This window comes from Bos grunniens, chromosome 11, assembly GCF_055505025.1.
Source record: "Bos grunniens cultivar Pamir isolate PY7600 chromosome 11, Bosgru_T2T1.0, whole genome shotgun sequence".
Taxonomy (NCBI): domain Eukaryota; kingdom Metazoa; phylum Chordata; class Mammalia; order Artiodactyla; family Bovidae; genus Bos; species Bos grunniens.
The window spans coordinates 66207394-66229187 of NC_141175.1; the positions used below are offsets into that span (position 1 = coordinate 66207394).

At 39.8% G+C, this 21794-nt stretch overlaps 1 long non-coding RNA gene across 7 annotated transcripts in view; it reads right to left on the minus strand.

Annotated features, from left to right (window-relative positions):
- LOC147363268 (uncharacterized) overlaps positions 1–21794 on the minus strand; it is a 588890-nt gene that overhangs the window by 141497 nt on the left and 425599 nt on the right. Inside the window, exon 1 of one of the 7 annotated variants that reach the window (XR_015135927.1) lies at positions 1511–1624. The exons of the other annotated variants lie outside the window; for them this stretch is intronic. This is a non-coding gene — a long non-coding RNA (uncharacterized LOC147363268). Of the gene's footprint in view, positions 1–1510; positions 1625–21794 lie in introns of those variants that run through there. 7 annotated transcript variants of the gene reach the window in all.

Sequence of the window (21794 nt, forward strand, 5' to 3'; positions counted from 1 at the left end):
TGCCTCTCTCTGCAAAGCAGTTTATGACATTCTCAATTAAGAGTTTGCTATAAAAATGAATGAATGAAGTATTTCAAAACTGCTATGAGATATTAAGGATGAGTCACTTTTAAAAAGTGGTTTTGTTTCCTGTGTTCTGGATAATGCATTTGAGAATGTAGTTTCCAGCTTCACCCATCACCCCATTGTGAATTCAAATTGAATGACTCTCTGCTCTTAGAATGATCGCTCATTCAAATGCATTCAATAAATAAAGCCCAAACACAATGAGGCACTTTCCATAGAGCATCCCGGAGAGCTAGGGCCTGGTCTCTCTCACCATCTGAAACTGAGATTGAAGTAAATAAAACATTCACCCACACTGACTGCATAATACATATTGACTTATTGTTTACTAAGCTCTTACATGTACATCATCTCATTTGATCCTCACAGTGACCCTATAATAGTGCTGCTGTTGGTTCATTATCCCCACTTAACAGATGTAGAATTTAGAGCTCAGAGAGGTCAGTGATTTGCTCAAAGTCACACAGCAATCCAAAAGGTACTTTAAATCTTCTTGGTCCCTTCTCTCCTCCTCCAAACAGGACACATATCTTTAAGTACAAAACAATATAATTAGTAGAAATATTCCCAAGCCTGGGAAGAATATTTAATTCATTCAGATGTGCCTGGGGTGATTTTGTAAATACTGAGGAATTCATTTTCTACCTCCTGCAATTCTGTGAATTCTACTCTGGACAAAAGGTCATCCAAATATGATCCTTGCTCAGAGTTATGGAAATGTATGCAGTCTAAAAGAAAATGGGCCAAATGCAGAGTAAAAATATCAGTGAAACTCTCAGTGCCATTTACTCTTGCTGCCTCAAATCCTTTATGAAATTAGGCAGGTTATATATCATAAGAAGATACAAAAATGTAAACTCTTGCCCTAAATTCAATTATCATATACCAGAGGGGGTCATGAGTGCAGTAGACTGGAGAGTGGGTAAAAGCAGACTGAAATAAGTCTAGTGGGCAAGAGGGAGACAGGTAGAGAGAAGCTTTTTTGAAGATTTTCCATTCGTGTCCATAGAATAGACTGAAAATTAACTGAAAATTCGATTTCCTCAAAATCAACATCTCTTCAGCCTCTGGTCCTAAATATTTGGAATTTGGTTTGGGGAGTGCTACCGAAGCAGGTTCCTGTTGTCTGATGCACAGCAAGCCTGTGATGCTGAGGTTTGTAGTCAGAGCGGGTTAGGTAAGCAAGGCAGGTGAGCAAGGAGACAGGAGTCTCAGGCTCCGCAAAGGCAAGGGGCCCAGGATACGTATGGTATGAAGAATAAAGAAGCAGGGTGATCTGAGGCTTAGGGGCGTGGGGAGCAAGGGGACAGACGACTGGAAAAAAGGGCTGCGATCTTCATGCTGTGCAAGTGAACTAAGCTACGGGCCTCTCCGCATTCAAAAATGGAGACTTGGGCACAGTCTGAGGGTAGTGGCTTCGAAAGGTCACTGTGTGGACACTTACACATGACAAGCTAGCAGATCAGTGGTCCCATCCAGTCTCAACCAGCTTGGCTTGAATGTGACTTAAGTTTCCGTAAAACAACTTGGGCAAATAGCTTGTTCAGGCTACGTGCTGCTTGGAGAACATGCAAGTTTTAAAATGACCGTGATTAGTGAAGGCAGGTGAAATGCATTTGACTCATTACCCACTGTTTCAGAAGATAGGTGATTAATGCCTCTTAGAAGTCCGTCTGGGTCAGAGCTGAGCGGAGGAGTGCCGAGAAGCCTTGTCCTTGTGGAGGGAAGGGATTAACAGAATTAGGGGTGGCTTTTCTAACACTGTCTTGCAAACTAGGATTAGTTTTCTAACACTGTCTTGCAAATACCACTTCTAAGGCATTCAGGTCCAGGCCCCTCTTTCTTCATTCAGCCCTCTGCATTTTGACTGTGGGGTCATTTATGCAGCAAGAATCTGTCCAGCAGCAACAAACAGAACCACGCTGGCTGGGCTCCCATATTCATATCCACTGTTGAGAGATATTACTGGTTCGAGGGCCCTTTTCCTCTAAATGTCTAATTCCATCCTCTCCTAAGTGAAGATATATCTATTCACCTGTGTGTAAGTGTGAACAGCTACAGAGCTTCTGAAAATCCGAAGTTTCTTCATTGTAGACTTCCATTTGTGAGTCATGGAACTGAGGGAACCATTGTATCCGTTATCAGTATTATACCAGTTCATATTTGAGGTGCTGCATTCTTGCCTGTATTTCCAATAACTAACCCATATAGTCATATCATCCAAAGACACCAAAGGGTCTTTATTCTTCCCCACTAAAAATAAGAGACATAAGTCACTTTCCCAAGGTTTATTCTTCAAAAGGTAAGATGACTCAGAACCAAGATTAAATTATCTGGTACTTTGTTATCTGGAATTATCTGGAAACCAATATTTCTCCACACTTTCAGACTTGAAAATCTGAAACAAATAATATTGCTTATGCTCAGGCTTTACAACTCCTCTGTATTAAAACCCACATTCAAGTCTTTAAACTATTTTAAGTGTTATGACCAGTGACTCCAAGACTGAGGTTTTGTTTAGATCACATAAGACTTTTGCTGTTGATTGAAACCTGGCTTGATGCCTCTATACATCTAAATAATTAGAAAAAAAAATACATTTAAATGAGAAGCAGACGCTGTTTCCAGATTTCTATTTTCACTGTACAGAATAAATAGAAGCTTTCATCTCTGCATTTACTCTTTGGATATGGTGCAAACCACTTGAATCATTATTTAAAACACAGGGTGTTCCTTTCACAAAGGTAACAGGAAATAGGGGTCTTCTGGAGTAGTCATTCCTTCCAAACACTTTCTACTCCAAGAAAATTCAACAGGGTTATTCATTCTTCATCACTCCTTCTTCAGCTTCCAAGCCTGGTCCTAAGCCAGTAGGTCTCAACAGAATAAGGGAACACGTGTGCTCAGTTGTATCTGACTCTTTGCGACCCCATGGGCTATAGCCCACCAGACTCCTCTGTCCATGGGGTTTTCCAGGCAAGAATACTGGAATGGATTGCCATTCCCTTCTCCAGGGGATTTTCCTGACCAAGGGATCAAATCTGTGTCTCTTGGGTCTCTTGCACTGCAGGCTGATCCTTTACTGCTGAGCCATCAAGGAAGCCCAGGATAAGGGAATACTGGTACTGAATGTGGGGATGGCCACTTCAGCTAGTGATTGGTAGCTTGTAATTAGCAACAGACGACAGACATATCACATGTGCTCAATGTGTCAGATGCAAAACCAATTAAGCAGAAACTATACACAGACCAGGGAAAATAAAGGACACAATATAACAGGGCACTTTTGGGAAATAGGAGTTTTCTCCAGCTTCTTTCTCTGTTGCTGTGTCAACACTCTTGTAGGTAGAGTACATTTTCAGTTTCTCTTCTTAACTGGCAAGTTACACACTCATTTCCTGAGCCAATGTTAAGTACTTGAGGTGTTTGGATGGAGGAACTGTGTAAATACAGGGCAAAGGCTTGCACAACTTCAAAGCAAAGCACATGTATACTCACAGGTCCCAAAATTTGATCTTCTGAGCTGACAGTTGTGGTGAGACAAGCTGAATCAACTACCAAACCTTCCCCTTAAAGAACTGGTGGGCAGTGAAACTATAATGTTATTTACTGAAATACTTGTTTACTTGCTCCCTCTCATCACCCCCATAACCACATTCATTCTTTTTCATTCATTTTTTATTGACTTATACTTGACCAATATTGTATTCATTTCAGGTATAGAATATAGTGATTTGATATTTTTATAGACTGTAGCCCATATAGCTCACCATTCATTCTTTAGGCGCCAAGTCTAGCACAGTGCCTGGCACAGATCAGTTATCAATCAACCAACATTTGTGGACTGACACAAGGGTGGATATAATTTAAATGTTTAATCACTACCCTGAAATCCCCACAGTTTGTGAGCTATATGAATACATAAAATAATGGTGGTGGTGGTTTAGTCACTAAGTTGTGTTCTACTCTTGCAACCCCATGGACTGTAGCCTGCCAGACTCTTCTGTCCCTGGGGTTTTCCAGGCAAGAATACTGGAGTCTTTCCTTCTCCCACACAAAATAGCAGCTGCCACTTAAGAATCACTTAGCACATCAAGTATTATGCTAAAGGGTTTTTATTTGTATTAATTTTAACACTTCAGATAATAACAGAAGTAAAGTATGAGTCTTTGCATTTTATATATAATAAACCAGAGGGTCAGGTAGGCAAACTGACTTGCCTAAGATGCAGCCAGTAAGTGGCAACACTCTAGGCTGACTTACTCCATACCCCTTACATATTCCGTGACCACTGCATTATGCTGCCCACTGGAAGTCAAAAGTTTTGAAAGCTTGTCCTAATACAATGTGATACCAATGTAGATTGAACATAGAAAGAAAGAGTAAAAAGCGCCACCAATTAATTAGCCCTTGGAATACCAGAATCAGGTTGTCCCTGCATAGGCAGTGAATCAGCTGTTCTTAGAATGAACCGATGATCCAAACGAGCAATGTGGACTTTCAATACAGAGGAAAGTTTGAAGGGTTCAACCATATGAATTATGTCGCTGTGAAATAAACCAAGGTGAAAAATTCATCTAGAACGTTTGATCTGAACAGACATTGAAGCAATTCTATTCCATATGTGTACACACAGATCCAAAAGAAAATCACGTGTTAGAAAGAGAGAATAAATATATTATTAATGTGGGTGCTGCTGTGGCTGGTACTGTTATGAATAATTTTATTTGTTATCATTATTCTAATTCAGATGTATTGAGAGCTTGCTTTACACCAAAGTTTGTGACACATGCTTTACAGACATTTTCTCATTTAATCTTCAAAAACTCCCTGAGGTAGGCATAATTAGAACTTGCATTTTCCACGTGAAAAGTGTGAAGTTAAAGAAGGTATGCAGCATGTCTATGGCTAAGCCTCTAGTAATGGTGGAACCAGGCACAAAACTAGGTCTGTCTGGGCCCAAGCTGTAATCTTATCCAATACTATCCTACATTTCATTGATTTCTGCACAGTTACTTATGCATGTGGCCCTATAATTTTAATTTTGTAAAAAAGCTTTACATATATCATATCCTGGTTCTACTGCCAACATGAACTCAGAGACAGTAAACGTACATTATAGGATCGTCATTTTGCTGGTGAAAAGATGAGCAAGTATTAAAATTTAAAGGTATGCCCCGCCACACGCCTAAATGTCATATGCTCTGCTTTCTCAGATTAGGGATATTAAGGTTTTTTTCTTCTTTTTTTAAAAGTGTTTTACAAGATGAGGAGCTTGTTATGAAAATGCATGGCAGTGCTTGCTAATGGTGGGCTTGTCCTAGGCGAACTCAGCGTGTGGTCCATGCTGTCCATTCAATAGCTGGGACTGGAGGTCTTTGGAGAAAATCTGATATGTTTTCTAGAGTTCTTCTTTTAAATAGAGTGAATAAGTGGAATATTTTTCTGGCAGCATTTTGAACCCTCAGCTACTGGCTCTGGATGAAATCTGAAAATATAATGGATTTCCATTCATGGAAAATGAAATGAAGAATAAAGCTAAGTGACCTTTTGAGAACACTTTAAAATTATATTCTGTTTATTGAGTTCATGTCTTGGTCCAAGGTTCAGGATGATATTCATTTTGTATGAACTGGTCTTTTTCTTAAAGCATCACAAAGAACATTTTTAGTGTATGAAAATACTGTGTAAAAAGAAAAGATTCATTTGGATATTTAGGGACCACATATGTGTTTCCCCGGTGGCTCAGATGGTAAAGAATCCACCTGCAATGTGGGAGACCTGGATTTGATCCCTGGGTTGGGACGATCCCCTAGAGAAGGGAACAGCAACCCACCCCAGTATTCTTGCCTGGAGAATTCCACAGACAGAGGAGCTTGCCAGGCTTGCAAAGAGTCGGACACGACTAAGTGACTTTCAATTCACTTCACTTATGCATTTAGGAACTAGGACATACAGTTCTCTTTTTGCATAGCTGTGAGAATTGGGGACATCATTTAAATTCTCTGAGCCTCAGTTTCCTTATCATTAAATGCAGTACTGGATCAAGGTGGTTTTAAAACTACTATGGAATTAGAAATCTATGATTCTTTCGGTCTACCTTAGACTGAACACTTACCTGTGCATTTACACTGCAAATGATCACATAAGAACTGCAAAGAGCCTCTCTATAAATTCCTAAGAAATAATTTGACAATGTGACCAAATTATAAATAGCTCTAGTTGTCTAATGCATACAAGAAGGTAACAAGATTTTTCAACTTGGTACAGCAATGATGATTATCTCAGCCTTTTTAGGTTTTTCTCATTGTCCTGAAACATAGGTATCAAGGAAATAGGATGTAGAAATTCTGCGTATTTACTCCTGATGCTGATAACATCTATATTTGACATTCTGGAATAACAACATCTCCAGCAGCAACTAAGATATGCATGTTTCAGAACTGAGAAACTTTTAAAATCCCCTTTTAAGCAGTGTGGCCACAGAAGACTCTTAATAATTGATTATAATTGATTTTAACCTTGTCCTAACCTGGGCAAAATGGCAAAGCCAATCATCTTTGTCCAGATGGAGGATGAGAAAAGAGCCCGAAGTCCACATCTTTAAAAGCTCCAGACATGAGCAGAAGATAAAATATTTAGTCTGCCAAAGCCTTGACCTCCCAATTCCAGCCAGTTTTGAACTCGAATTGATTTCCGACAAGGCATCTGGGAGATGATTACAACAAAATGCACTAAAGCCGGACAGCCTTTATTTTAACATCCCAGCAGCTTAACCTGTTAATAACAGCAATTGTTTTAGATACAATACCAATTTCTGTAACCAACGTAAGAAATGGATAACAGCAGCACAGTCTCTTAGGCAGAGTAATAACAAAAAAAGAGAAAAAAAAAAAAGAAGAAGAAGAAAAGGGGGGAAGAAAAGCACAGCCGTTCACAGAGGAGGTGCTGATAGTGTTTTTCAAAGGATCCTCAGTTTCCAGGGACCCAGACGTCATCAGGGACCTAATTCTACAGTCTAAAAACAATTCTTAGCCAAAGATGATTGCATGTTGACAGAGAAATTTCCATAAGCCAGGCAATTTGGAATCACATCTGTGCTCTTCTGATGAAAGCTGAGCTATCTTGGGCAAGTCATTTCACATCTCTGTGTCTAACTTGCTTTGTCTGAAACAGTACAGACCAATAAAAACATTAGTGGGCCACAAATGTGAACCCATGTGGAATTAAAAATTATCTATCAGCCACATTAAAAATAGTTTTAAAAAGGCATTTTGATTTCAATATCCTCTGTGTGTGCTCAGTCATATCTGACTCTTTGCGACCCCATGGACAAGGGGCCTGCCAGGCTCCTCTATCCGTGGAATATTCCAGGCAAGAGTACTGGAGTGGGTTGCCATTTCCTTTTCCAGGTGATCTTCCCAACCCAGGGATTGAACCCACGTTTCCTGCCTTGGCAGGTGGATTCTTTAGCACTAGCACCACCTGGGGAACCCTTCAATATCTTATTTAGTATATTTAAAATATAATCATTTCAACATGGCATCCATAAAAATTGTTAATGCACTATTTTACATTTGTTTTTGTACTGTCTTCAAAATCCAGTGTATATTTTATACTTATGGCACATTTTAATTTGATTAGCCACATTCCAAGTGCTCACATGTGGCTAGGCACTACTATATTGGACAGTAGAAGTTTGAAAAATGAGTAGGTGGGACTAAATATCTCTGGAGTTTTCCCTGTAACATGTCATGATTCTGTGTTGCTTCTGCAGCTCTTCATTTTAAATCAGCTACAGTTTGAAAGTGTAAATGTGGCCGGTGGGCTCAGGATGTGAGAGCGATTGCCACTGTGGCTAAAAGTTAGAGCTTAGCCCTCAGTAAGGTTTGCACTGATGTGTGGACATGGTCTTTAGCCCCACCCTTGAGCAGCTGTGTTACATCAAGTGGTAATAAGTGGAATAAGGTGGGTGAACAGAGTGGGTGGGTGCACATATTTCCATGATATAGCCCAGAGGATTCTATTAAATAAAACAATAAACAGCATCCTTGTCATTTATTGAGCACTAGCCTTTGACTGTGTGGATCACAATAAACTGTGGAAAATTCTGAAAGAGATGGGAATACCAGACCACCTGATCTGCCTCTTGAGAAATTTGTATGCAGGTCAGGAAGCAACAGTTAGAACTGGACATGGAACAACAGACTGGTTCCAAATAGGAAAAGGAGTATGTCAAGGCTGTATATTGTCACCCTGCTTATTTAACTTATATGCAGAGTACATCATGAGAAACGCTGGACTGGAAGAAGCACAAGCTGGAATCAAGATTGCCGGGAGAAATATCAATAACCTCAGATATGCAGATGACACCACCCTTATGGCAGAAAGTGAAGAGGAACTAAAAAGCCTCTTGATGAAGGTGAAAGTGGAGAGTGAAAAAGTTGGCTTAAAGCTCAACATTCAGAAAATGAAGATCATGGCATCTGGTCCCATCACTTCATGGGAAATAGATGGGGAAACATTGGAAACAGTGTCAGACTTTATTTTTTGGGGTTCCAAAATCACTGCAGATGGTGACTGCAGCCATGAAATTAAAAGACACTTACTCCTTGGAAGGAAAGTTATGACCAACCTAGATAGCATATTCAAAAGCAGAGACATTACTTTGCCAATAAAGGTTCGTCTAGTCAAGGCTATGGTTTTTCCTGTGGTCATGTATGGATGTGAGAGTTGAACTGTGAAGAAAGCTGAGCTCCGAAGAATTGATGCTTCTGAACTGTGGTGTTGGAGAAGACTCTTGAGAGTTCCTTGGACTGCAAGGAGATCCAACCAGTCCATTCTGAAGGAGATCAGCCCTGGGATTTCTTTGGAAGGAATGATGCTAAAGCTGAAACTCCAGTAGTTTGGCCACCTCATGAGAAGAGTTGACTCATTGGAAAAGTCTCTGATGCTGGGAGGGATTGGAGGCAAGAGGAGAAGGGGACGACAGAGGATGAGATGGCTGGATGGCATCTCTGACTCGATGGACGTGAGTCTGAGTGAACTCTGGGAGTTGGTGATGGACAGGGAGGCCTGGAGTGCTGCGATTCATGGGGTCGCAAAGAGTCGGACACGACTGAGTGACTGAACTGAACTGAACTGATTTATGGAACAATTGTATTGTATTTAAAGTGATATAATCTTCTTAACCACCTGCTGAGGTGGGAATTATCAACTTTATTTAGTAGGTGGGGGGCTAATCCTGAAAGAGACAAACTATTATGCCCAATGTCAGACTCCTAGAAGTATAGAAAAGTGAAAAGTCAAAGTGAAGTTGCTCAGTTGTGTCCGACTTTTAATGACCCCATGGACTGTAGCCTACCAGGCTCCTCCATCCTTGGGATTTTCCAGGCAAGACTACTGGAGTGGGCTGCAATTTCTTTCTCCAGGGGATCTTCCCAACCCAGGCATCAAACTCAGGTCTCCTGCATTGCAGACACATGCTTTACCATCTGAGTCACCAATGTGTATTTTAATCCAGCTTTTCCAGACGCAGAAACCCATCTCTCAACTACCACAATATACTGCTTTACAAACAAATAATCGCTTTTGGTATTCTACCTCACTCCTATGAGGGTTTCCCAAATTGCAGAGAGTGAAGAAAAGGGATACAAAGGTTACAGATGTTGCTTTCACTTTCTAATGACTGAGAAACTAACAAACATGAGTTTATATGAATGTTACAGAAGATAACATTCTAATAAACATAAACACCTCTTTTCTTTCAGTTAAGCATACTTGCAAATAAAGGAAGAAAGAAGTAAGAAAAGAGCGAAGGGAGGCAGGAAAGAAGGAAGAAAGAAGGGAAGGAAGTAATGAAGGAACAAAGGAAGAAATTTAACAAAAACAAAAAAGGAAGGAAGGAAGAGAGGGAGGGAGGAGGAGAGCTGCCAAGTATTGAGGCATTTCAGGAGAGACTCAAGGCTCTGGTCAAAGAATCAAGGCCACATTTTCCCTCTCTTAAACATGGGCTGCCCATTCATGATTCACACTCATACCACAGTACACCTTTTGGCAAATAAATGCATCATTCCTGCTGAAATGCAGAGGAAGGCTCCTTTACACATTGAATATGCCTATGCTCAGACACTCATGCTCAAATTGGGCTTCCCTTGTGGGTCAGCTGGTGAAGAATCTGCCTGCAAAATGGGAGAACTAGTGTTAGATCCCTGGGTCAGGAAGATCTCCTGGAGAAGGGATAGGCTACCCACTCCAGGATTCTTGGGCTTCCCTTATGGCTCAGCTGGTAAAGAATCTGCCTGCAAGGCAGAAGACCATGGTTTGATCCCAGGGCTGGGAAGATCCCCTAGAAAAGGGAAAGGCTACCCACTCCAGTATTCTGGCCTGGAGAATTCTATGGACTGTATAGTCCGTGGGGTCGCAGAGTCAGACACGACTTAACAAATGAACAACATACATAGGATGATAACAGTTTTTATGTATCGCATGCTTACTCCACACCAAGCCCTGTTTGAGTGCTTTATATAGATTATTCAGTCTTCATCATATAGGCACCCTTACTACAGCCATTTTCACAGACAGGTGACTAAGGCACATATTGCTTTCAACAGTAACGAACAATAACATGGTTCCCAGTTAGACATCTCATAGTCTCCTTAGCAACCTCCATCCAGCCATCACTTTCCCTTAATCAAGGCTTTAGTCTATCCATCATTCCTGATGCTAATCACAAAGTTCTGCATTTATTGGCAGTAAAGGAGGATTTATGTTTCATGTATCCTAGCATTTATTTGTGCATAGAAAAACATCTCATAAAGTTGTGAATTAAAATTTTAAAACATTTTATGTGTATTTTACCACAATGTCAAAAACTGAAAAAAATCAAGTCAAAAATAGAAAAAGTAAAAACAACTTTATTTCTTTATGATTCCCTGGGTCAACAATAAGACTAAACTCAGCTAGACAGTTCTTCCACTGGCCTTACGAGGGATCACTCACATGACTATAGTTGTCTGGTGACTCAGTAAAGGATGATCTGGGATGTCCTCAGTCACTTGTCTACAGGCTGATGCTGCCTGTCATCTGAGTCACCTCTCTTGAGTAGGCTGGCCACAGATCCTTATCATGGCAACTGCATTCTAAATCCCAATCTGAAAGCACTTTTAAAAATCTCTGCTTGTTTCACATTTATTGATGTCCTCTTGGCCAAAGCAATTCTCATGGTCAAGTTCAGGATCAAAGTTGGAGGAAAGGGATCCATAACAGTCTAACACATAATAAACACCTTCCATATTCTTTTTATCTTTCAAAATGGTCAAAACAACTTGAGACGACTGAATAAAAGAAGGCAATCCAAATGTCCAACTAAGCCCAGAATATATCAAATTCTAAATTTGGTGTTAAGTTTGAACCTCAGATGTAAATGAATACTAAGTCCCATATCTTCACTGAAATATATATTTCTCTTCATAATATTTTAGAAAGATGGCCACCAGTTTTGTATTTAAGTGAAAAACAATATTTCATTAGAGGGCAAAACAACATTGAATATTTTTTCCAAGACTCTACTGAATGATGACAATAGCTAATGCTGTATTTTTGCCATGGGAACTTTTGTTTCACTGAACCACTAAAATTACAATCAGATGTGCTCATTTTCTGTTGAAGTAATGAACAATGGTATGTCTGAGAGAGAAATTCAAAGTGCATCATTTATCTTATCCTATTTTCAATTAGGCCAAATAAAGTATAAAGTTGGTTCCAAACTACATCACAGAAACAGGGTGAGTAAATTTATTATACCACTAGAGTGCTAATCTTAGCAGATGGTAGAAAAATATTTTTAGCATGAAATATGCTAAAGCAATAAATCTGAACAAGGTGGATCTTATCAACTAATATCTCCCCAGTGTGAGGTAAAACTCCTGCATGACAACTCAGCATTCTTATGAAGTCTGGTGGATGTGGTTAGATATGGCCCTCAGTGAGATAGGAGAAAAACAACAAAAATGAGTCTCAAATAAGAAAACAAACCAGAGACCCAGAGCACTGCATTGAATTAAAAACAAAAAAAAAAAAAAAAGAATAAAATGACTGTGTTATGTTTTCAAAGATCTTAAATTTTACTCTTGAAAACATGCCTACCGGAGCCCCCCATTTGGGAATTTTCCAAATTGGAAAATTTACAAAAAGACTCTATTAGGTCAGTTTCAGAGTAGAGATGAGCACAGTGCTACAGCTGTATGTTGCTACAGTCGCACATTGCCACAGATTACCATTAGCTAAGGCAAACAGCCACTGGGAGAGCCCAGGAAGGGTTTCTTATACACTGTGCTCTGACTCGTGACACCCGAATGAGAGCTCCCAGTTCCAGGGATACATTTGGTTCATGGTTCATCGGCATCCCACTTCTAAGCATAAACAGAATGTGATACTAAAGAGTTATACTTTCAAAGGATTATGTACAAAATAGATTATGTAAGAAATAATAGAGTTAAAGCAATCATGTGTTTGCAAAGTTTGTCAGAGAGGTAGTTGAGCTAGGCACTTTTTCAAAGTGACCATAAATTACATGTTTTATAGCCACCTTATCTTTCACGCATTCGAGAAGGAAATGGCAAACCACTCCAGTATTCTTGCCTGGAGAATCCCAGGGATGGGGGAGCCTGGTGGGCTGCCGTCTATGGGGTCGCACAGAGTCGGACACGACTGAAGCGACTTAGCAGTATACCTGATTTATACATACATAGACTTATACATAGACTTCTTCTATGGCTCAGACAGTAGAGCATCTGTCTACAATGTGGGAGACCCGGGTTCGATCCCTGAGATGGGAAGATCCCCTGGAGAAGGAAATGACAATCCACTCCAGTACTATTGCCTGGAAAATCCCATGGACAGAGGAGCATGGTAGGCTATAGTCCATGGGGTCGCAAAGAGTCGGACAGGACTGAGTGACTTCACTTCACTTATACCCGATTAATGTTCATGTCCCAAAGAAGTGATGTGTTAACTAGGTTAGAGTAACGGTGGCTTTGGGGTCAGAAAACAAACAATTCATGCCTAAATGTGTCACTAGTCTCCCATTTGACCTTTACCTCATGATTTTTCTAAGCTTCAAATTAATTATCTACAAAATAAAGGACTTGCCCTATAGCATCACTACATAAAGAATGAATGTAAGGGAGAAGGAATGAGTCAGAATCATTAGGAAAAGTCGCATCTGAGGTGAGTAGCCTCAGAGAGGCCCCAGTGACTCGAGAGTCCAGGCATTCCTCTTAATTAATCTTGTTAATATGTCAAATATTTTGAATTATGTTTTGCTCTTTCACTTGAATTGAAAACAAAGCTAAAACCATCAAGATGTTAAAAATAAATTTAGCCTGGACGAATTATGAGATACCATCTTATGTTTATTATACTTTCCACAACCTATACATTCTGTGGTAATAGAGGTAGATGTTAAAAATTAGTTACGGGTTGAAAGAGTTTAGGAAAGAAACTACTCTGGTTGGTGAAGTGTGTGAGAGGGGAAAGGAGCGTGGGTACAAAAGTATGTAGGCCACCCTTGACTTTTCCTCCAGGGTTCTCCCTTCCAAATTCTCTCTTTTGAATTTCTGTGGCCTCAGGGTTAGGGCAACATTTATAGACATAAACAAAGCTCTTGTGGGAATGTGGGATTAGACTGGGAATGAAGCATGGTTGCAGGGGTGCGGGGGTGGGGGGGTCGCGGTTTGCTGCTGTCCATGGTTCTGATCTACCTCTGTTTTGGCTATTTCTCCTGACTATGGAACACCACAGATGATATTTATCCAGTTTATTCAACGCGGTACAAGGATTTCTGATTTAGTTGTGAAAGAGACGGGATCAAAAGGAGTGGATAAACACTGACTGAGAGACATTGGCGCTGAAAGATTACAAGGGAGAACTAAACAAAAATATGTTGATATTTTTCAAATAATCACAGGTAGCATGAATAAAACCACAAATAACAATGGCCAAAATTTGGAACTACTGAAAGAGAATACAATACCTGTGCCCAAAGTGACATAATCAGGGGAAATTTTGATATAAATAAACACATTCAGGGGAGGGGTGCAGAACATTTATCTGCTACGATAAAATTCATTGCTTAAGCACCAAAGGCTTACAGCTTTCTTTGATTTAGTATTTTCCCTCTTGATGACATTTACAATTTTACATTGTCATGGAACAAATAGAATGGTTACTTACTTTGCATTTCAGGTAGCTAATGATATGTATGTTTGGTAGTTCTACCATGTTTTCCTAAGTATTCTTTGAAGAAATACAGAGTAGGACTTCCCTACAAGCCCTGAGCTATGTTTTTGTGTCTCAATCAGGGAAATGACATGTGAAAGAGAATGCTAGTTGTACCCCAATATCTGTTCTCCCATGTTTGCACAGTAGTAGAGTGGTCATCCAGGACTCCACAGAAAAGTAAGCTTACATTTCAAAGTGTCTCAGCAATAAAGCTGGCTAGCTGACGAAGTTCCAGTCATTGGAATAGAAGTGAAAATATCTCTCTGCCATATTGAAGAATCCTGCACCCAGAGAGAGAGAGAGAGAGAGAGAGAGAGAGCTTCCCTTTGTTTTATCCTCTCTCTTGCTGCCTGCACTGCCAATGCCACAGGAGAGCATAAGTTGAGAACTCTAGCCTAGGTGTGGTGACATGGGGAATTGAAGGACCAGGAAAGAACAGAACAGTCATATAGCCCTAAACTTCATTCCTCTAGAGTACCATGTCAAAGAGAAATAAGCATGTATTTCCCCTAAGCCACTACCACTTTTTTTTTCTGTTACTAGCAGCTGAACCTAATTCTAATTAATACACTATTCATCAACATTTGATGAATGCACAGCAAATACTAGCTCACGTACGCTCAAAAAAAAAAAAAAAAGAATCTGAAGAAAAATAACAAATCAACAAGCAGAAGAGTTCCATGATTTCCTTTTATATCTACACGAAGCAGGAATCCCCAAACATCTCTAAGCATTGGTATTTCCTAAGAAACAATTTTCTCTTGCTCCAAACATTCTCCTCACTCTCACTCCTTACCCAGGAGTACTGTGAGCTTCAGAATAAACCTTTTAAGTGGACAATACTGAGAAGCTTGAAGTTACCATCCACGAAAAAGAAGTTAGCCATCCTAGATTTCTAGTCTTCCCAAAGAGATTGGTTCTTTTTTTTTTCCTGACGATATAGGTGTGCACCTTAAACTTACTGTTGCACAAAATTTAGTATTTTTATGCAGTATTAGGGGTGCCAGAATCCCATTAACTCCTACTGAAATAAGGGCAATTGCTGTGACCCTTATTTCCTCCGTTTGGACCAACTATCAATTGTCTTTGAATCTGAAAGATGGTGGTGATCTCTTTTTATGCGGGCAGGCTGCGTTCAAAATGGACAACCAGTTGAGAACACTTTGTAAAATGACCAGAATTCCCTTCCAGTGGCCCCTCCCTTCCCTTGCCTAGAAAATGCTAGGAAAGTTTAAAATTAATGACGACCAATTGAAAAAGAAAAAGAAATCAAAGAAACATTTATTCCCTGAGACACAGCCCTATTCCTATCACCTTTACATAAGCACACAGTTTCTGTCAGCTCTGGTTTTTGTGGAGGCACTGGGGTAGAGAAAAGCCCATACACAGGTTAGAAAACTTGTTTCTAGGCATCAGCAAAAATATTGCATGCTTTTAAATCTCATTAAAGCAGGGCCATATACATTTCTCGAAGTCTGCTATTGACTTTAAAACATGAAATCTGAGGGATTAAAATCAAATACAAAAGACATACATGTTACTATTTTATGCATGAACAACAAGGGATTCATAATTCTCTCCTGTGAGGCTATAAATACTTCAATTCCAATCTACCTGTACATAGAACTAATAGGAGTAGCCATAGGGACTGCAATCACTGAAACAGGCATCCATAGGAGGACCAAGGTGCTTAGCGGGTCTACTTTAGAACACTAGTCTAAGTAGGCAATGGCATCTATGCTTCAGTCTCCACAAAGAGCCCATTTGTTGATCTATAGCTACTGCTTTCCACTAACTGCTAAATCCCAGCTGAGATTTGATATTAGGCTTCCCTGGTGGCTCACACAATACAGAATCTACCTGCAATCAATATGAGTTCGAACCCTGGGTCAGGAAAAATCCCCGGAGAAGGGAATGGCTCTACCTATCCCAGTATTCTTGTCTGGAGAATCCCATGGACAGAGGAGCCTGGCAAGCTATAGTCCATAGGGTTGCAAACAGTTGGACATGACTGAGTTACTGTCACACACACACACACACACACACACACACACACAGAGTGTGGCCTGATATGAGAACGTGTGGGTGATTCAGAGCAAAGACATTCCCATTGTTAGAGCAATAAGGCACAGCATCTGAACTGCTAATTAGAGAAAGCTAAGCACTGAAAAATTGATACTTTTGAACTGTGGTGTTGGAGAAGACTCTTGAGAGTCCCTTGGACTGCAAGGAGATCAAACCAGTGAATCCTAAAGGAAATCAACCCTAAATACTCATTGGAAGGACTGATGCTGAAGCTGAAGCTCCAATATTTTGGCCACCTGATGCAAAGAACTGACTCCTTGGAAAAGACCCTGATGCTGGGAAAGACTGAGGTCAGGTAGAGAAGGGGACTACACAGGATCAGATGGTTGGATGGCATCACTGACTCAATGGACATGAGTTTGAGCAAGCTCCGGGAGTTGGTGATATACAGGGAAGCCTGGCATGCTGCAGTCCATTGGGTCACAAAGAGTAGGACATGACTGAGTGCATGAACTGAACTGAACTGAATGTCATCTTCATTTGCATAACAGAGACAACTGTTAACAGCCAGATGACTTTCCTATGTGAGCATTTTGGTCCTGAGTTAACTTTTTTTTAATTTAATTTTATTTTTAAACTTTACAAATTGTATTAGTTTTGCCTAATATCAAATGAATCCACCACAGGTATACGTGTGTTTCCCATCCTGAACCCTCCTCCCTCCTCCCTCCCCATTACCATCCCTCTGGGTCGTCCCAGTGCACTAGCCCCAAGCATCCAGTATCGTGCATCGAACCTGGACTGGCAACTTGTTTCATACATGATATTATACATGTTTCAATGCCATTCTCCCAAATCTTCCCACCCTCTCCCTCTGCAACAGAGTCCATAAGACTGTTCTATACATCAGTGTCTCTTTTGCTGTCTCATACACAGGGTTATTGTTACCATCTTTCTAAATTCCATAAATATGCGTTAGTATACTGTATTGGTGTTTTTCTTTCTGGCTTACTTCACTCTGTATAATAGGCTCCAGTTTCATCCACCTCATTAGAACTGATTCAAATATATTCTTTTTAATGGCTGAGTAATACTCCATTGTGTATATGTACCACAGCTTTCTTATCCATTCATCTGCTGATGGACATCTAGGTTGCTTCCATGTCCTGGCTATTATAAACAGTGCTGCGATGAACATTGGGGTACACGTGTCTCTTTCCCTTCTGGTTTCCTCAGTGTGAATGCCCAGCAGTGGGATTGCTGGGTCATAAGGCAATTCTATTTCCAGTTTTTTAAGGAATCTCCACACTGTTCTCCATAGTGGCTGTACTAGTTTGCATTCCCACCAACAGTGTAAGAGGGTTCCCTTTTCTCCACACCCTCTCCAGCATTTGTTGCTTGTAGACTTTTGGATCGCAGCCATTCTGACTGGTGTGAAATAAGAAGAGAGAACTCTTCCATTGGAAACCTCATCTTTCTCCAAAGGGGATTTTTTTTTTCTTTATGAGTCAGAAATAGGAAAGTGATGGGAGAAGAAGCTGGAAAATTACTCTGTGACCTACCCTAAGGGGTAGACATGTACAGTAGAGCTTAAGGCTGAACCACTGCTTTGTCCAGGCTGCTTCCCACCACCTCTGATGTGTCTCCCTTCTCTCCCTCTTAACAATGTAGAATATTATTCTCACTTAAGATCTCCAAAGAGAAACAGGGCCCAGATTTAATGAGAAATTTGAGAAATGGCTCAAGTAACATCTCTTTCCTCTCCTTTCCCTGACCTTCTAAAGGCGGCTGGAAACTTTGCTGAAGAATGTGCCAAGATGGCAAGAAGTCTGTTACCTGAACTGACAGTGTCCTTAAATAATCAGAAAATCCCCATCCCAACGCAACTTGCATATGGGAAAATATTAACTTTCTCGTAATTAAAACTCCACTTGCAATCCCAGGTCATGTCACACTGTATCATCCATTTAACTGTATTGTGATTGATTTGTGTCAACTTTCACTATACTCAAAAGGAAGTCAATAAATAAAGATCAATAGTTTTTTATTTCTTCAGCTTTTTTATTAGAAAGAATAGATGAGTTAAATAACACCAGCAATAGCAGTGGCACAGAGCCTCCCTCAGTGCTTTCCTTGGTAAAAATTATATTAAAACAAACCAGATGTAAACTCATGAGTGGGATTGCAGCATTATCTGATCTGTCATTAAGTTGCCTTCAACACTTTTAAATGCAAATATTGAAACAAACATGCTTGCTAGTATCTGTCTGCTCTGAGACGAATTCTCTTCACAATATGCCCAATGACCCTGTTCTCCAAAATCCCTAGTTTTTGCAGCTCTGGTTAAAGGTATTAATGATCTGTCAAGACTGAGTGGTGCTCCATGGATAAAGAAAGTTCATATTCAGATGAACAAATGAATAATTCCTTGTTCAAATAAGGAGGGAGGACCACGCTTTGCATGGATTTCTGAGGGTGACACAGTTGTGCATAGATGTCACCAGCCCCAGAGCTACAGCAGAGTCCCAGAGGGCTCCACCTTGTCAGTTGTTAACACTGTATTTGCCAGGTCTTCAGAAAATTGGGGGTTAGGGGAGAGGGGCTGGTAGGAGAAAAAAAGTGTTTTAAGAGAAGGGTTAGAACCACCAGAATGATGGCAAGAGGGTACTTATGGGATATGGGGCAGAAATGATTGACTATTCAATAGGGGTGATTTCATTATTTTGATAACTAGAAAGACTGGTATAGGCCAGCTGCTGAATGTTCTCTAGCTCTGGACAGAACTAAGAGTAATATCACACACACACACACACACACACACACACACACACACACACACCAGAAGTGTGGCCATCCCCAATTTGCCTTACTTGACAAAATTAGGCTTCTGAAATCTGTGACCTCTATACAAAGAAGTTGAAACCTTTTGGCCAATTTTTTAACAGTCAATTCCACTGTGGCTAATGTTCCCACATAGAAAAGAACAGATTTCTCCTATTCGTTATCCATGTGTTACCTCACTTCAACCTCAAAATAAAAGCATATGAAATAAATTGAAGAAAGTCTACATCTGTATTCCCAGTTCCAACTTTCATTAAAGTCCTAACTGCATGCAGTCACCTCCTTATTTTAAACTGCATACAGATATACCAATCATACTGACCTACAATGAATCCTGTTCAACTGCATTACCTTCTCCAAACTAGATTCTCCCCTTGACATTGATTTCTAGAGAAAGGAACCCCCATGCTCAGGTAGCATATTATTTTTGAATGCTTCCTCTGCCTTGTTCCCTACATTCACCAAGTATACTGTGATACCTCTTTCATTAATCCACTTAATTCAACTGATGACAAATTTAAGTATCACTAAGAAAAACATTAATAAAGAGACAGATCATCTGTCTTCAAAATCTTACTATTGAGTACAAGAAACTACATAAGGAATTATATATGATACAATGCATTGTACAGAATTGTAACAAAACAGACATGAATAAAACATGATGTCTGCTAAAGAATGGAGAGGAATGTAGCTAGTTGAAGGTTCAAGGATTGAGGAAGAATGAATGCAGAGCATGAAAAACAGGGAGAAATTTATCAGCAAGAGAAAGGTAGGTGGTGGGGTGGAAGGAAAACCCACATAGAGATGGCAGAGTAGATTGGAGCAAAGGCGAAGGAATAAGAAAAGACACATTTCATTTCAGAAACTACGCAGCCACATTAGCTAAAGTAAGGGTCTCTGCAGGACAGAACAGTAATGAGGAATAATATCCCAAAGTTGAGTTGAATGCATATTATGGAGGGTCTTCAATGCCAGGTGAAGGCATCATCTCTGTGCCTAACAGAGAGGGCAAGAGGGTGCCTGAAAGTTCACACTCGCTCAGAGCATCATGCTGCTATGGATACAGGTGAGAGTGACCTCTTTTTTAAATATTATTTTTAAAATTTATTTTGGCCACACTGCATGGCATGCTCCTCAACCAGGGACTGAACCCATGCCCCTGCAGAAGAAGTGGGAAATCCTAACCACTGGACTAACCAGGGAAGTCCCAAGAGCGCCCTCTTCTATGTGGCTGATGAAATACGAATTGCTTTGCTTTGGGGGAAAATGCTCTGTCAATATTTATTAAAAATAAACAGACTCTTTGTCTCAACAATTGTTCTCCTGGGAATCTGTTCTATAGAAACTTCAGTCTACAGAGATAGATACATTTCAATAACTTTTTTTTTTTTGAAAACTGTTTTAAACTCATTCTTAAGAAAGTGGATGGAATCTGAATGTTTACGGTGGGTTGAGAGTGGGATGACTGAATAAACTTGTATCACTATGTCATGACATGGTATATAATTAATAATACTCAAGTCCTATTGACCTGAAGGGGTCAATAACATAATGCTTAAAAAGCACATTTCATATATATATATATATATATATATATATATATACACACACACATATACTGTTATTATATAACACACATACATAATGTGCATTATATATAATACATTTATAACCTATTTATGTAAGATAAAAATAAAAGACATATATAACTAAATAAAATGTGCATAGATAGCTAATGTGAAATGTGACTTGTGAAAGTGTAGAGGACAGGAAAATAACAGGATGTTTATTACAGATTCTGCAATTTGCCTTACTATAGGAAATTTTTGGAAATCCTAATATGATTAACTTACAAGAAAGTATTAATTAATGCTAGTGTCAAATAATGTTTACTATGTATATTATTAAGAAGAAAAAACACATGTTGTAAAATAGTATGCATAGTATAAGCCCATCTATATATATGCTTCTTTGTACATGGAAAATAGTTTGAATGGATATACATCAACATAAAAGATGTGCAAATGTGCATTCTTTCTTATTGCCTTCTTGCATTTTTGTTTCCTTTTATTCATTAGATGTATTATTTAGAGGACTTTCTGAATGCCAGATGCTGTTCTAAGCTCTTTTTCCCTGTTTTGACTTCCTGTTTGAGTTCAAGTCTGCTAAATGGGCTTCCCCAGTGGCTCAGCAGTAAAGAATCAGTCTGCAATACTGGAGATGCAGGGAGACTTGGGTTTGATCCCTGGGTTGGCAATATCCCCTGGAGAAGGAAATGGCAACCCACTCCAGTATTTTTGCCAGGAAAATACCATGGACAGAGGAGCCTGGCCGGCTACGGTCCATGGGGTCACAAAGACTCGGACATGACAGAAGTGACTGAACACACTGCTAAATGGTAAGCTACTTGAGGGCAAGTGGTTTCACTTTCTCATCTTCATACAGGTCATTGTGGCAGATACAGCATTTTTAATGTGATAGGAAATCAATAAATATCTACTGATTAAGTGAATAATCAACATAAACAACTTGCTCAAGTCCACTCAACTAGTAAGCAGCAAAGCTTGGGTTAGACA